Source organism: Otolemur garnettii, unplaced genomic scaffold, assembly GCF_000181295.1.
Source record: "Otolemur garnettii isolate 467f Iridium unplaced genomic scaffold, OtoGar3 scaffold00301, whole genome shotgun sequence".
NCBI lineage: Eukaryota > Metazoa > Chordata > Mammalia > Primates > Galagidae > Otolemur > Otolemur garnettii.
In genome coordinates this window covers 186,669-202,554 of record NW_003852696.1, presented here as the reverse complement: position 1 = coordinate 202,554, position 15,886 = coordinate 186,669, and positions in this window count along the sequence as shown.

Here is a 15,886-nt window from a genome sequence, read left to right as displayed (position 1 = left end):
TTCAGACCCACCCGGCCGGAGCTTCCCATCATGAACTTGGTGTTCAGACCCACCCGGCCGGAGCTTCCCATCATGAACTTGGTGTTCAGACCCACACGGCTATAGCAGCAGGGAAACTGACTATAAGAGCTCAGTCAGGGCCAGGAGGGATAAGTAAGTTTCATAAGAAAGTGGCTTGGATTCCTTTAAAACCTGCTCCTCTCCCTCGATCTAGCCTAGGGCCTCTTGAGTTGCCCGTAGAATCAGAAAACACCTAAGCCTGATTTATAGCCTATCTGCACAATATGCTGGTATCGCTGCCCCATGGCCTGTCTTGGGGGTGACCCTTAGTGACAATAGTGAAGATAGCTTTCCTAGGGGGCAGAAGACTGATGGGCATATTGCAATGGCAAGTTGGCCTGGATTCAAGGATGGCAAGAAATATGGCTCTGCTGGGATTCGTGAGGAGTTCTGGAATTTTGGCTGGATGGGCAGGGACTCAGGAGGATCAACAATCAGGATTTGAAAATCAATGGCAAGGACGAGTGGGAAGAGGTGTAGGGGTGGGCCCCTTAGATTGGACAGTACGAGAAGACACTTATGTCCCTGTGAATGATGACCAAATGGCACATGAAAACCCTCAGCAGAAGAGGCCTCAGTAATCATGTGGACCAAAGGACAGACTCCATAGATGCCAGTCAACTTCAGCCGCCAGCCATGTTGGGGTTTGCCCAGTGGCCGGTGGCTGTCCTTGACCTCATCAGTGTGGCTACTATGGTTTGGATGTGATTTATCCCCTAAAAAAACTCATGTTAAAATTTAGTTCCTAGTGTGGTGCTGGAGAGGCAAGCCCTACTAGGAGGTATTTGGGTTGTGGGGTGGGTCCTCAAGAATAGATTAATGCCCTTCCTTGGAGGTAAGTTATGGCTCTCAGCAAGAACGGATTTGTTCTCTCAAGAGCAGAATGGAGAGAGAGAGAGAGTGTGTGTGTGTGGCTTCCTCAGCTTCTCTCTTTTGCCCCTTTTCTATGTGATCTCTTTGCACATGTGTAGGAGACTGAGCACCAGCCTTGTAGAAGCAGTCACCAGTCACTAGTTTGAGTGGGACAATCTCCTAGCCGGCATGGAGATGTTTTGCAGCCTGGAGACAAGCCTCAAGGAACTTAGTGCATTAATGAGATAAGATCTGTTGCTCATTAGCAAGCAGGTGCTATGCTTTGAACACCTGTGGTGCAACAGGATGGGAGTTGAGCTATGGGGAAAGAGTATGTAGTGATCATTAAGCACGTAGCCCTTGTATGTCATTACTGGGCACCTGCCACACCGGTTGTATACTGTTTCACTAAAAGGCCGTGGCAGAGGTTACTCGGGGCTTCCCTGCATCTATGGGAAGTCCACCTCTTGCAAGCATTTGCATTTCCAATCTGTGTCCCGGCTGTTTCTTTCACGCAGTGATGGGGTGCCACAGCAGTACCGACACACGTGCCTGATCCCCTTCCAGTTGAAGCAGCTAAAGTCATCACTCGATGCAGTTTCCTAATCTTGAACTTTGCAGCCACCAGGATCATAAGCCAACTAAATCTTTTTTCTTTATAAATTACCCAGCCTCAGGTATTCTATTACACTACGTAACAACACTAATCAGACTCTTCCCAAGACTGGCTTGGCTAACACTGACAGCAGGGGGCTCATCTGTGAAGAGCAGAGACCAACACTTAGTCCCTGAGTATAACACCACTATTCTCTGGGACCAGACAGCCACCTGGTGGCAGGCTGATTCCATTGTATGGGATCACACAAAAAGGGGACGAACACTGGATGTTATAGATAAACTGTTTCTGCCTGTAATGTGTCTTTCAGCACCACCATCCCTGGACACAGGGGATGCCTCAGCCGCCATCATGGCCTTCTCCACCGTGTTGTGTCTAATAAGGGGACTCATCCCCCTGCAAAGGAAGTGCAGCATGGAATTAGCTGGTCTCACCACACATCCATTGCCCAGAAGTGGCTGGGTCTAACTAAAAGAGGAGGGGTTTACTGGAGCCTCCCTTACGAGCTGAGAGATAGCACCCTGAAATATGTGGCTGTGTCTTACACATAGTGCTGTTTATGTTTTGATTCAAAGACCTTTCTATGACACAGTGTTTTAAAGGTGCCCGGAATGTGTTTCAATCAGGTATGGGAAGACGCACAGACTTTGGATATGACTGGTATAAAGGAAGACGTTTGTCATACTCACAGACATCAAGAAAGGGGGACATGCTGGGCCGCACAGGCCCATGCAGGAAAGCGCCAGGGTTGGTCTGGAGACAAAGAAGAGGGATAATCGTGGGCAAGAGACTTCACTGTGTTTCCGTGGGAAGGAACAGGAGAGGCAAGGCAAGCATGTTTGTGATTGGCGAGTTGGAACAGTTTCAGTGGGCTCTAGGGACAACTTTTTACCTGTTGTCCTATACCTGGCATTATAGTGATTAGGGCAGGTGGACAGTGACCCAGAATGTGATAAAGGAATTGCTTCAGCATATGGGCTCTGGATTGGTTGGTTTATATGTGAAAGGTGTGCTACTTACTATCTCCAGAGATTAGCTTACCTTGGGAGGGCAGTCCCTCCAAGGTCAGGGCCCAGAGGTCAAAGATTCAAAAAGCAGAACATAAAAAGGCATAGTTGGTATTCAGTCTCCCCAGGAACCAGAATACATAGGTCTGAGGATCAAAGGAGAGAAGAGTGGTTTCTTTCACGATTAAACCCCAGTGTTTGCTTCTGCCCCACCAACTTTGAGCTCTGCTGCTTTGTAGATCTTAATTACCAGGAATATAATTCTTCTACCAGAAGACACTACAATGGCTCTATTGAGTTGGACCTAACAGTCTGACAAAGAGGCTCCTTACTGCTGGACTGATTGATCCTGATTAATGAGGGGAAATTCAGTTGCTGCCACATGATGGAGCAGGGAGTACTTCATCTAGAACCCAGAGTACTAGGCATCTTAGTACTTCTTCCTACTCAGATCCTCTAAGAATGAAGGTTTAGATCTCTGCACCAGGTACAGAACCATGACCAGCTGAGGTTCCAGCTGAGGAACAGGGAAATAGCAAATGGACAATGGAAGAAAGAAGTCACAAATAACAACTATGACTCATAACTAGGGTTGCCAGACTGAGAAATGCACATGCCCAGTGAAATCTGGATTTCAGATAAATAGCAAATTGTGTTTTTAGTAAGTCCTGTATCAGCAGTCCCCATCCTTTTTGGCAGCAGGAACCAGTTTCATGGAAGATGATTTTTCCACAGATGGGGGAGAGAGACTCATAAGCTCAGGTGAGACTCTAATGCTGCTGCTGCTGCTGGGACAGGAGGTGGAGCTCAGGTGGTGATGCGGTGACGGGAGCAGCTGTAAACACAGATGAAGCTTCACTCACCTGCTGCTAACCCCCAGGTCCTGACAAGCCACTGACACACACTGGTTCAAAGCCCGGGGATTGCAGACCACAGTCCTACATGGTATTTTGAACAAAATTATACTTTAAAAATAGTTCATTCCTTTGGCATCCTGTATTTTATCTGATAACTCTATTCATGGCCAATTAAAAAAGGAGGACTGTGGTAACTCTGCACCTATCTTCTTGGCTTGTCGCGTATATGTATTTGTATTTGTTAACCAGGTTCTCTTTTCTTATCATTATTTCTTTATTTATAAATTAACAGAATGTCCAGTGGAATTGTGGCTCAATTTGAGGAGACATTAACATAGTTAGCTGTGGATACAATGGCTCGGAAGTGTGAATCTCATTTGGAGGAGAGACGAGAACTTCATTTACACCATAACGGACTGCAGCTTATTAAATAGAAACAGAGTTGTTTTTCTTTCAGTTGCTCAAAAGTTAAAATGTATGTAGAAGGATAAATATAGAAGCTGAGAAGGAAATGGTGGACTGTGTGGGTTATGAATTATGCCTCAGCTCCAAATCCACCCAACAGTTCTGTAAGTTGACCTGTAAAATTCTCCTTTGCCAGCTGCTGCAATGTCAGGCATTGCCTAAAGAGGGCGCTGCTGGAACGCTGCAAGGCCGCAGGCGCAGGAACGCGCCTTCACATCTGTCTTCCCACTGTCTGTCGTTTTTATTCAGCACAGGACTTCATAGTTGGGTTTTGAATGGCCCAATTTCACTTCAGCATCCCTGACTGAACACCTCAAGCTTGGCACTCACGTCTCACCCTTCCTGCCTGGCAGCCACTCCATGCTGTGGCCTCCTTCACCTTGGCTATGGCAGGACTTTTTACGTTGCCAGCCTGCCTGTCACTGGCCATCAGGCCAGAGGCCAGATGATCTACCAGGCAGACTCTGGCCCATGCTGCTGAGCCCAGCTGGTGATACCCAACCTTCTCTCTCAGACTACATCTTTCCCCTTCGAAACCATTCATTCAAGTATTTATTGATCACTTAAACATGCCAGTTAGATATTCTAATAAATATTTGTGGGTGAATCTTCATATAGACATATGTTGTCATTGAGGTAACTACCTCAGGATGGAAGGATTGGGTCACATGCCAGATGTATTTAGTTGCTTAATTTTTCATGCAACCACCAAACTTTTTCAAAGTGGATATACAATTTTATTGTCCCATGAACAGTGTGGAAATTGAAGTAGACACAGAAGGTAACACAGCAAGGTCTGTGTCCTTGTGGAGCTTACATGTAAAAAAGGGAGTGAGACGATCCATGAAAGGTAACAGGTAACGGGAAGCAGTGATGGGAGATTTGAATTTGTTTCCGAGTTTTGAAATTTACATAAATTGATTATGATATACCTGCCTTTGGCTACATTTTGTTCACTCAATACTAAGTTTTTAAGATCTAGCCAGGATACTATATATATCTAGTTCATTTATTCTAATTGCTGAATAGTCTATCATATAATTGTACCACTGTATATGTATCCATGAGGTCTGACAATTAAATTCACAAATTGTTCCTAGAAAATATGCTTTACACTCTCACTACTAAATATCACTACAGTGGCCAGATGGCCAAGGGGAGTACTTTGAAGGTGATCATAGTGATATTCAGCAATGAGGTATGTAGCAATTTTTCTAGGATAAGTTTGTGAACTTAATTGTCAGGCATCGTATATGCTAGGCATTTGGGTTTTTCCCAGCTTTTTGCTACTGGAAATAATGAGCCAATTAGCTAATAATGTCCTAAATAACACCCAGAGTTGGACTCTCAGGTCAGGAGGAATGAATGTCTGGTTTTACTGCCCTCTAGTGGTGGCCTGAGTTTACACCTCAGCAGTGTGAGGGGGTTCTGCTTCCCAAGTCTTTACAATGCACCTGGTATTGTCAGGCTTTTCCACTTTCACCACGCACCTCTTACCATCCAAGAACTTATGGAGGATGGTAAGTGAGGACTTAGTGTATTTCTGTTCTAACTTTCATTGTTTCTTTCCTCCTGCTTACTTTATATTTAATTTCCAATTTCTTCTTTTTATACTTTTCTAAGATGAAAGCTTAGATTATTGATTTTAGGTCTCTATTCTTTCTGATATAGACATCTAAAAGTGTAGATTTACCTCTAAACACTGTTTTCACGGCAGCTCACACATTTTGATATATATTGATATATTGATATATTTTCATTTACCTAAAAAATATTTTTTAAATTTGTGAGTTCCTCTTTGCCTCATGTGCTACTTAGAAGTATATTTTTAAATTTCCAAATTGAGGGATTCAGGAGTAGAGTCAGGGGGAAGGGTCTGTAAAAAGGAGAGGAGGCCAGTCCAGGCACTGGGAAGGTGTTATTTGCAGAGAAAGGAGAGAAAAAGAGCAGAGTGGAGTCTGACCAGGAGCCAGCTCAGCTCAGCACAGTTTCAAGACACTTTTATTATCCCTTATCAGCAGGGTTGAATGTGGGAAGGGGTTCTCAGGGGGCATCATCCTTTCTGCAGAGGGACTAATTTTTGTACTCAGGATAAATCTAGGAGTTACTCCCTAAATTGGCCACCAGCTGGGGCCAGAGTAAAAGTTACTATTCCATTGTTTCCCAGCCTCACTGGCCTTGAAGCATTCCAGGGGGGGGGGCAGAGGCTGCTGTGATCATGCAGTTTGGTTTCTGGCCTGCATTTTCTCACCAGCTGTCTCCCAAAATTTGGCTGTCCTCTCATCAGGGCCATTAGGATTTCCTTCCAACACAAATATTTCCAGCTATCTTTTTCTGTTACTGATTTTGGTTTAATCACATTATGGTCTGAAAGTGTACTGTGTATGATTTCTATTCTTTTAAATTTGTGAACATGGGTGGGATGGTCTGTCTTGGTGGTGACCCTTCCATATGAGCTCTGGAAGAATTCTGCTGTTGCTGGATAAATAAAATCATCTATAAATGTCAATCTAGCTGACTGATGGCACGGTTCAGATCAACTACGTCCTTACTGATTTTCTGCCTATGGATCTGCCCACTCCTGACAGAGGGTGTTGAAGTCTCCAACTATGATAGTGAATTCATCTGCTCCTCCTTATGGCTCTGTAAGTTTTTCCTTCACACATTTTTATGCTCTGTTTTTAGATGCTTACATCTAAAAGATGTTATGTCTTCTTGGAGATCTGACCCCTTTACCGTTATGTAACATCCCTCTGAATGTGTGGTAATTTTGCTTGCTCTGAGGTCTGCTTTGGTTGAAATCAACATAGCTACCCCAGCTTTCCTCTGATCAGTGTTGGCATGATATATCTGTCTCCATCTCTTTACTTTTAATCCATGTCATTATATTGAAAGTAAGTTTCTTGCATTTAGTGCCTACTTCAATAGGAAGGGGTGTGTTAGAGTGGGGAGACCATCCAGAAGGCAGGGGACCAAAAATGTTTCCTGGGCTCCTGCCACATCTGTCACGAGAGCCGCAGGGGGCAGATCACTCACTGGCCCGACTCCTGGGGTGAGAGCACCCGCTGAGTGACTGCCACCCCCACTGCTACTACTGTTACCACCACTGCCACTGCTAGTATTACTACTAATACTCTTAGTACCATCCCTACCATGTAACTATCATTACTACCACGATTAATCCTATGTCTATCACTATGACTACTATGAATATTATTATTGCCACCACAATTACTATCACTATGGCTACTACTATTACTGCTGCTGCTACCACTGCCACTGTCACACTACCACGGCTGCTATTACTAACCACTGCTACCACTACTACCATTACTCTCATTACTACTATCCTTATTACTATGACTACATGACTAGTACTGCTGCCATTATCGCTCCTCGGACCATCATTATCACTACCAGCATTACCACCACTACCACCACTGTTATTGATACTGCTGCTCCCCTTCTACTATCATCACCACTGCTACACCACTACAATTACTCCCACTACTACTATCATTCTTACTACTATTACTGCCATGCTACTGTTACACTATTACTACTATCACGACCACTTCCCTCCCCCCTGCTACCAGCACCCGTGCAGTCACTATTCTTCTGGCTGCTATCACTGGCACCCCCATCCCCAGTGCTGTCACTGCTGCTGGTGGCAACAGCAGCATAGCCACTGCACCGCTACCTCCTGGGGCTTTCTACCCAGGTGCTCCAGCCACATCACCACAGGGAGGGGCCGGGTTTCTGTTTCAAACATGGGGCAACTGCACCGGGATCCTCAGGGCATCTGCCTGGACTGCTTAGGTAAGGATGGGGAGGCTGGACCTGGAGCTGCTCCACCTAGTCGCCAGGGCCTGTGCTCCTTCAGGGAACTGATGCCGCAGGGCCCTCCTCCTGGGACCAGGGTGGCTTCACCACCAGGAACGCCCATGTCCCAGACTGAGGAGCCTGCTGGGATTGGCTCTCTTCTCCAGCCTGGTCCTGTGCACCTGATGGGTTGTTTCCCAGGGAGTCATGCTCTCTGCAGGGGGAGAAACACACAACTGACCCTGGACAAGCTTCTGAAAATGCCAAACACACATGTCAGATGCTGCCATAGTACTCAAGGCATTAATTTTCTGCTCCACATAACGTGGCACTGTGGAGGGAGCCGTGGCTTGCGCTGGACGCTGGCTGGCGGCTGCTGCCACATGCAGGCAGCACACGTGAGTGCTGAGTGTGTGCAGATGGAACAGTGGCCTACAGACGGAGGCTGAGCAGCTGAGCTGAAGCAGTACAGCTGACCTCTCTGCATAGCCTTCCCCACACACCTCCCGTGACCACCAGTTAATGTTTCTCCATGGCTGTGAGGATGTTCACCTCAGGAGAGTAGAGGAAACAGTCACACACAGGCAATAGGTGTTGTGCTATTGGTTGAGTGAAGGGTACTTGGATGATATGCTTCCTTTAATGATTCTCTTACTTTATTAAAGTGAAAATCACCTTTCTGCTGTCTAAACATTTTGCATTGTTAGAATGAAGACTACTTCAATGTTACAGGTAAAGTTTTCTAGGTTTGTTTCCTTGTACTCCCATTATAAAAACTATTAGACTTGTAATTGAGGCAGAGCAGAATTGAGAGACTACTCTTGCTAATCTCCAGAATTGCTGGTCTTCTATAATAAAAGTTGGAGGCTGGATCTTCTCTCTCCCTCCCTGGTAACCCTTGGGGCAGGACCTGTTTGGGGGGGCAAAAACAGCTCCTGGGCTCCCTGTGGGACCAAATTCTTCCCTTTCCACCTCTCTTTTTTCCTGAAACTACCCAATTGCAGAGATAATCCCCTATTCAGCCTGGTCTGGCTCCAGAAGTGCTGGCTCCAACCCAGTATCAACCTGGGGAAAGTAGTGGTTAATAGCCTAAATCTGAACCTAGACATATGGCTCCAATCCCACTCTGCCTCTAGTGAGGCTGTGTGACCTCAGGCTCAGCCCTTAATCTCTCTGAGCGTCTGTTTGCTCATCTGTAAAATTGTGCAATAGCAGTATGTCCCTCATGAGGTCCGTGTGAGGCTATACGTGCTAAAACCTTAGGCCAGGGCCCTGCTCGCACACAGCCAGGTGTTTGAACAACTGTTACCTTATTGCAGGCAAATGCTTCAGATTTAAATAACTTGACATTAAATATGCAGTCAGTTAAGGTTTGTCAGAGCTCCGGAAACACCCAGAAGCATCGGAGAGAGTTATGTGCTATGGTATGTGCTATTGTCAGTTGTTGCTAAGGAGGAAGCCACGGCTGGGCTCCCCAAAACCTCTTGTACCCTCTTGCTATCTCCTTGCCCTTCTGCTTCAGCAGCATATATGGGGAGCCCTGCAGTCAGGCTGTGCTCCAACCCTAAATGGCCAGCCCTAGGCTCAGCTTGGCCTGGAGGCAAAGGTGAGTATGGAGGGGCTGGCTCAGGAGCTTGAGGGCTGGAGAGGGAGGACAAGCATCTTGGCATGGCCTGGGGGGCAGCCCTGGCTAAGCCACATGAGGTTGGGGGGCCTGAGGAGGGTGCAGCAGCCCCAGCACCCAGGAGCCCCTACCCCCAGCATCCTGGGGCTTGCTGTCTCCCCCAGGTCCTGGAACAGATGCTGTTTATGCATCCATGCACTGGGGCTGAGACTAAGGGGCAAGAGTGCAATTTTCTACTTTCACATCAGAGTTCCGACTGTTGCTCTGGACAGCAAGCTCAGCCCAGCCCAAGACAGGCAGGCGACGGATGGGGCCTCTGCTCATCCTTAGGTCAACCTGGAAAGAGCAGCTGAATTCCAGAGCTGGAGGAAGTGGGAACAAGCACTGTGTGCAAGAGTCTGTGTACTCGGAACTCTAACAGCATTGCCCAGAGGAAGAGGATCTGGCTGCCTGTCACTGTCAGCCAGATGCAGAGGCAGGGATGAAGTCCAGTGAGCTTTGTTATCAGAAGGCCAGCAAGTCCAGAGAACAGCCGGAGTAGTCTCTCAAAGACTGTTCTGCCTCAGTTACAATTCTAATAATTTTTATAATGAAGTACCAGGAAACAAACCTGGAAAATTGTTTATCTGATAGGAAGTAACATCAAAGTAGTCTTCATTCTGACAATGCAAAATGTTTAAACAACAGAAAGTAATTTTCACTGTAACAAAATATCTCAGGGAATCACCAAAGAAAACATGATATCAGGTAACCTTGACTCTATCAATATCACAACACTTACTGTCTATGTGTGACCACCTCCTCAAGTCTCTTGAGATAAGCACTCTCACAGTCATGGAGAAAACTTGATAATCACGGGGAAAGGCATGTGGGGAGGAATGTGAGCTGAGCAGACTAGGTCAGCTGTACTGCTTCAGCTTAGCTTCTCAGAATCCATCTTGTAGGCCACTTTTCTGGCTTCAACAGGGAAGGTTGGAGACCTCTCTGGAGCGCCCCCCCCCCCAGCTGTATCAGTTTGCTAGGGGCTGCCATACAAAGTACCATAAATTTGGCTTGGTGGTTTGGGCTGGGAAGTTCAGGTCAGGTTTATTGAAAGGGGAGGGTGACCAGCTTCAGCAATGCAAAGGTGACACCAGCGTCTGGGGGCAGCTGGAAACCCTTTTTATATGGGACTGTAGGGGGTGGGCAAATTTCACAGCTTTGCTGGGAGGACTTCCTTAAGTGACTAATTAGGTCCTCTGTGTCTGTCTTAGGAGGAGAGGAAGGGGAGGATGAAGGGAAGGAGAAGGACAGCAGGAGGGGGGAGGAGAGGAGAAGGGAGGGGAATGGGTTCCTGTGGTTGCATTACAATGAGTGGGAAAAAAAAATGGGAATGCAGAAACACTCCTGACTAGGCATTTAAGTTGTTACAAGCACTTTAGGGAAACTGTTTGTTGTCACCTACTGGAGTTGAACCAATAGCTCCCTGTGAATTTCTCTTCCCGGCAAATTAGCAATAGATATGCATATGCACTTGAACCTCACACAAAGAATACACAAGAATGTTCATAGCAGTGCTATTCAACGTAGTCTCAAACTAGAAATGAACTCAAATGCCTCATGGTAGGATAATGTATAAATAAATCCTGATTCATATAATGAACAGTACGAAATGAATAAAGCAGGATTATTCTCCACAAACTCCAACACCCTTACCCTTGCCATAAGCCAGTCCCTGATGGTTGCAGACTAATACGAAAGGCCAAACCATAAAACCTGAAGGAGGAAATTAGAAGAATATCTTATGAATTTTTAGTTGGAAATTATTTTTAAAACAAGGGAAAGATGCAAAAACACAATAAAGGATAATTTTATGTTAAAATAAAAATATACGCCGAGAAAATACATCATAAAGCATACGACTATATTGGCAACAATTTTTAAAGAATAAGAAGTATCTAGAATATATAAAGAACCCCTCAAATTTATATCAAAAAAGAACCACAATCAACTAATAGAAAAAATAAGCACAAATCTCAAACATAACTTTTTTTTAAAAGAACTTTATTTTTATTTTATTTTGAGACAGAGCCTTAAGCTGTCCCCCTGGGTAGAGTGCTGTGACATCACAGCTCACAACAACCTCCAACTCCTGGGCTCAAGCGAGTCTCCTGCCTCCACCTCCCCAGTAGCTGGGACCACAGACGCCCGCCACAACACCTGGCTATTTTTTGGTTGCAGCCGTCATTGTTGTTTGGCGGGCCCTGGGCTGGATTCCAACTCACCATCTTAGGTGTATGTGGCTGGTGCCTTAGCCACTTGAGCCACAGGCACTGAGCCAAACATAACTTTTATAAAAGAGGAACCTTGAGGAGCCAATAAACATGAAAAGATGCTCCGCATCACTAATAATTATGCATGTGAGTAATCACAATCACAGTGAGATTCCATTTTACACACAAAAATTGAGGAAATATTAAAAAGTAACAACTTCTGACTGATAGGGGAAGCAATTACATTGTTGCTAGGGGTTTAAAATGGTTCAGTCATTTTGAAAACAAATTGGCCTTATTGCATTACATTGAAAAAATTTCATACCCTATACCTTGAAAAAGCATATATATATGAATGAAATGTTTGGTTTTATGCATGAGGAGACAACTTCAAGATGTTTATATTAACAGAATCTGATAATAGCAAGAACCTGAGCATGGTCCATTGACATAGGAATGAATAAACAATTCTATCTCCATTTAATAGCATCTCAGAAAGCAGGAAAAAGTGAATTATGATTCCTTACTCTCATCCCCCAAAATCAAATCTCACAAAGTCAATATTAAGCAAAACAGCAAACCGTAGAAAAAGGTGTATGGTGTATTACCACTATAGACAATCCAAAAGTTTGCAAAGCTAAATATTGTTTCGAGATTGGTACACATGTAATAAAAACTAAAGATATTTTAGGCTTAGTGGCCATAAAATTTAACTCAGTACTGATCTCAGGAAGGGAAGATGATGTTATCTGGGAAAGGCCCAAAGACTTCAAAGAATTGCTAATGTTCTTTCATAAATTGCATGCTGGGTATGTGAATGTATGATTTTTTGGTATTTCTTTATACCCGTAATGTGTGTCATATATAATTTTGTTATAAATGTATTATTTTGTAAAACATACCCACTGTACCATGTGACTTTACTTCTCTTATTTTTAATTTAACACTATTTCAAGTGTATTTTTAAAATAAGAAATATATGGTTTTGTAATCCAAAAATGAAACATGTATTCTTCATAGCTTCAGAATTTTACAAGCAATTTTACACCATGCTTTCCAAATCCAATATTCCTTGCTTTTTCAGATTTTTGAAATCTAGTGTTTGAACTACTCCATTCTAAAGTACGATTTTATTTATTTTTATTTTTTAAAAAGGGACTCAATTGTCAAATTTTATTGTTTCTCTACACACACACTAATTTGCTACTACAGATAAGATACAACACACCAAAACTTCCTTTCATTGCAATTTTTGAAAACCAGAAACTCTAATCAATTCTTAAGCTCTAGCCAAACTGCCAAATGTTTCCTTCACACTCTTTTCCCACAAGTTACTTTGCTGCAAATTCTTTGTCCTGCAGCCTTCAGGCTTCTAAAACTCATGGGAATACTTGAGACCTATTGGTGATTCTTCGGGTCAAATTAAAAAGGAGAGCTAAAGTACACTGGTTATTCAAATACATGCAAACTACACTGATCCCTTCATCAGTTACTGGCACTGAAGTAAAAAGGAAAAGGCACAAGAAAAAACCTTACAGAATTCATTATAGGTTATAAAAATTATTGATATACATCCTATGTCCTTATTTAGCAAGCTTTCTCAACTTGCTGAATAAAAGTACCAGCAAAAACCAAACTACAAGAACGTTTTTGGTGAAACTGACTCAGTGTTATCATTCCCTATTCCAGCATTTTCAGAAGGGTCCCAATCTCTCACGCAGTAACTGCAGCGACATTTGAATGGTTTACTGTAGTCATTCTGAACTCCCTTAAGTCCAGTGTCTTTCAGTCGTCTTCCAAGCGGAGAAAACTTGTTGATTAAAGTATATCTCAGTCTTGCCAGCCTCTCTCTCTGCACAGATAACAGCGTCCGCACTCCTCTTCTCCTCCTTAGACGCCAGCCACCTCTCATATCCTGGAAGATGCTTTCCCTATCCTGTCGCCGGGTAAAACCTTCTGGTGGAGAGGGAGGGAAATCGGTGCCCGGGTGAGAGACAGTTTACTAAGGTTCTTTATTAACGAGAAGTGGTGTGAGGACTCTGAAACATCTTGTGAGAATCTTTTTCAGTAAGCATTTCTGAAGACTCTGGGATCAAGGTTGGGTCGAGTGTTTTTGATGGATCCATTGCAGCCTCGGCTGAGCTGGTAGCTCTTCGGCGACCTGTGAGCCCCTGCAGAAGTGCGAGGAAGCCTCCGCGGCCAAGAACAGACCCCGAAACCCCAACGCCAACGACCCTAAAGTGCAATTTTCGATATCTATTGTACACTTGCTGATATGAGATTTTTCTGAAAACTGTCTATCAAACATAGAGAATGGTTTCTACCCAAGATTTAGCAGTGAGGGAAGAGATATTAAACACATATTAAGAAATAATTTATTTGCTTTTAGAACTAGTGCTGTTCTGTCATAAAAGAGAACACATAAAATTAATTTAAATTGTTTTCATAAACTTTGGTGATATTTTAATTACTACACGGGTCTCACTCCTATTTAGAGATATTTTATGCTCAGTAACCACCAGGATTTATTAAGTAAAAATCCCAGGTATTAACATGGTCCTAAATGTGATATTACAAAGAAAAACAGATTACTTGTGAGGGCTGCCTTGGTAACTTCCCTCAAATGCTATTTTAAATAAAAATATTTAATGAAAATATATTCTAAACAAACTTTAGGTAGCACACTGCCCACCAAAGAAAAAAGGACATCAAAACTTTCTCTGTTTTTAGAAATGTTTCCACTTTTACATTTAAGATTACAATGTCTTCACTTTTTCTTGCTTGTTGTTTAGCCTATATAATCCAATATTTAAAATTTCTTACATCTCCATTTCTTTTTTACTTTTTCAGTTTTTGGCTGGGGCTGGGTTTGAACCCACCACCTTTGGTATATGTGGCTGATGCCCTACTCCGGGAGCCAGAGGCATCACTGTAATTTCAATGTAGTAAGAGATCTTTTCCAAATGACCTTCACAGCCCGGATCCCTGACACCAGAGCAATGCTCTCAGGCCACGTTGTTTGACTATATTGCAGTAAGAAGAACGTGGCCAGGTATCTGAACTGAGGCATCCCCTCTGAGGGGATGTGAGCAAGCATTTAACATACTGTAAGCAACACAGAACTCCATTGGTCTAGAACTCCCTCAAATTCAGAATGCTTCCACTTCATAAGTCAGTATATTACCCTTAAAAATTAAGGTTTGATCACCAGGAAGGACTGAACTTTACTTCCCCACAAACACAGGCAAGTAGTCTGAGTCTTTAAATTTGTCATTTCACCTCCGAAAACATTGCCACTCATTGATCAAAGTTGCAGGTCTACGTATTTCCTTCTCCAATACTTCCCCATGTTTAAGGGTAGACAAAAAATCCTCATGACCCACGTTATAGGTGGAAAGACCAAGAGGTAATGTGTCAATCCGATGTGCCAGAAAAGTCAGTATAATGTTCTGCGCACAGGACCAAACTTCAGTACTCAATCAGGTGCAGGGAAACCATCTGATCTCAGCTGCCTCCAGACCTGTGGGTCTCTTTCACTGCCAGGCCAACGTCGTCAACAGCTCTCTCTCACCAATCTGCTCTTCCGTCTTCTGGGGACAGCACCTTCACTGCTGGAACAACAATTTGAAATTGTTGAAATTTCAATCAATTTGAAATTTGATTATATTTGTTTCCGCTATCTGCAAACCGGTGAGTATTTAGAACAATTTACAACCAGGAGTTCCTGCTGCTGTTTTAAAATTTCTTCCACCAATCTGAAATTATTAATATTTATTTCAAAAATACCCTGGGTGGTTGTAGACGCTACTGTAGGAGGTGGCCTCAGCCACACTAGGCTCGTATGTCAGAGAAGCTGGGCTTCTGCTCTCAGTGACCACTCGGCACTCCGCGCAGCTTCTGCAGGGATTCCCTGCCCCCAACTCCGCACGGCGACCCTGGTGGCAGCGGCGGTTCCTGACTATCACCAGGTTGCGGGGCCTGAAGGCGAGTGGCTTGGACCGCGGCAGCGGAGGCGCAGTCAGGTCCAGGTCCAGGTGCGGGCGGAGCACAGAGCCCGGAGGCGAGTGCCGGGCGCGGGCTGAGCAGCGCGTGTGACCCCGGACACTCCAGCTCCTAGGGAGCGTTAGTACTTCAGTGGCTTCGGGTGCTCTCACTTCCCTCGGCTTGCAACCGCCGCTGCAAGGCTTCTCACCCTCCCCTCCGGCCCTCGTGGGCCTCCGCCTGGGGGTCGCCGCCCGGCACCCCGCGCCTCACCTGGCGACGCCCGCCACGCGTCCCCCGCGCCCCTGGCCCCTCATCCCCCACCCAGAGTCCTCCGTGCCCCCGGCCTT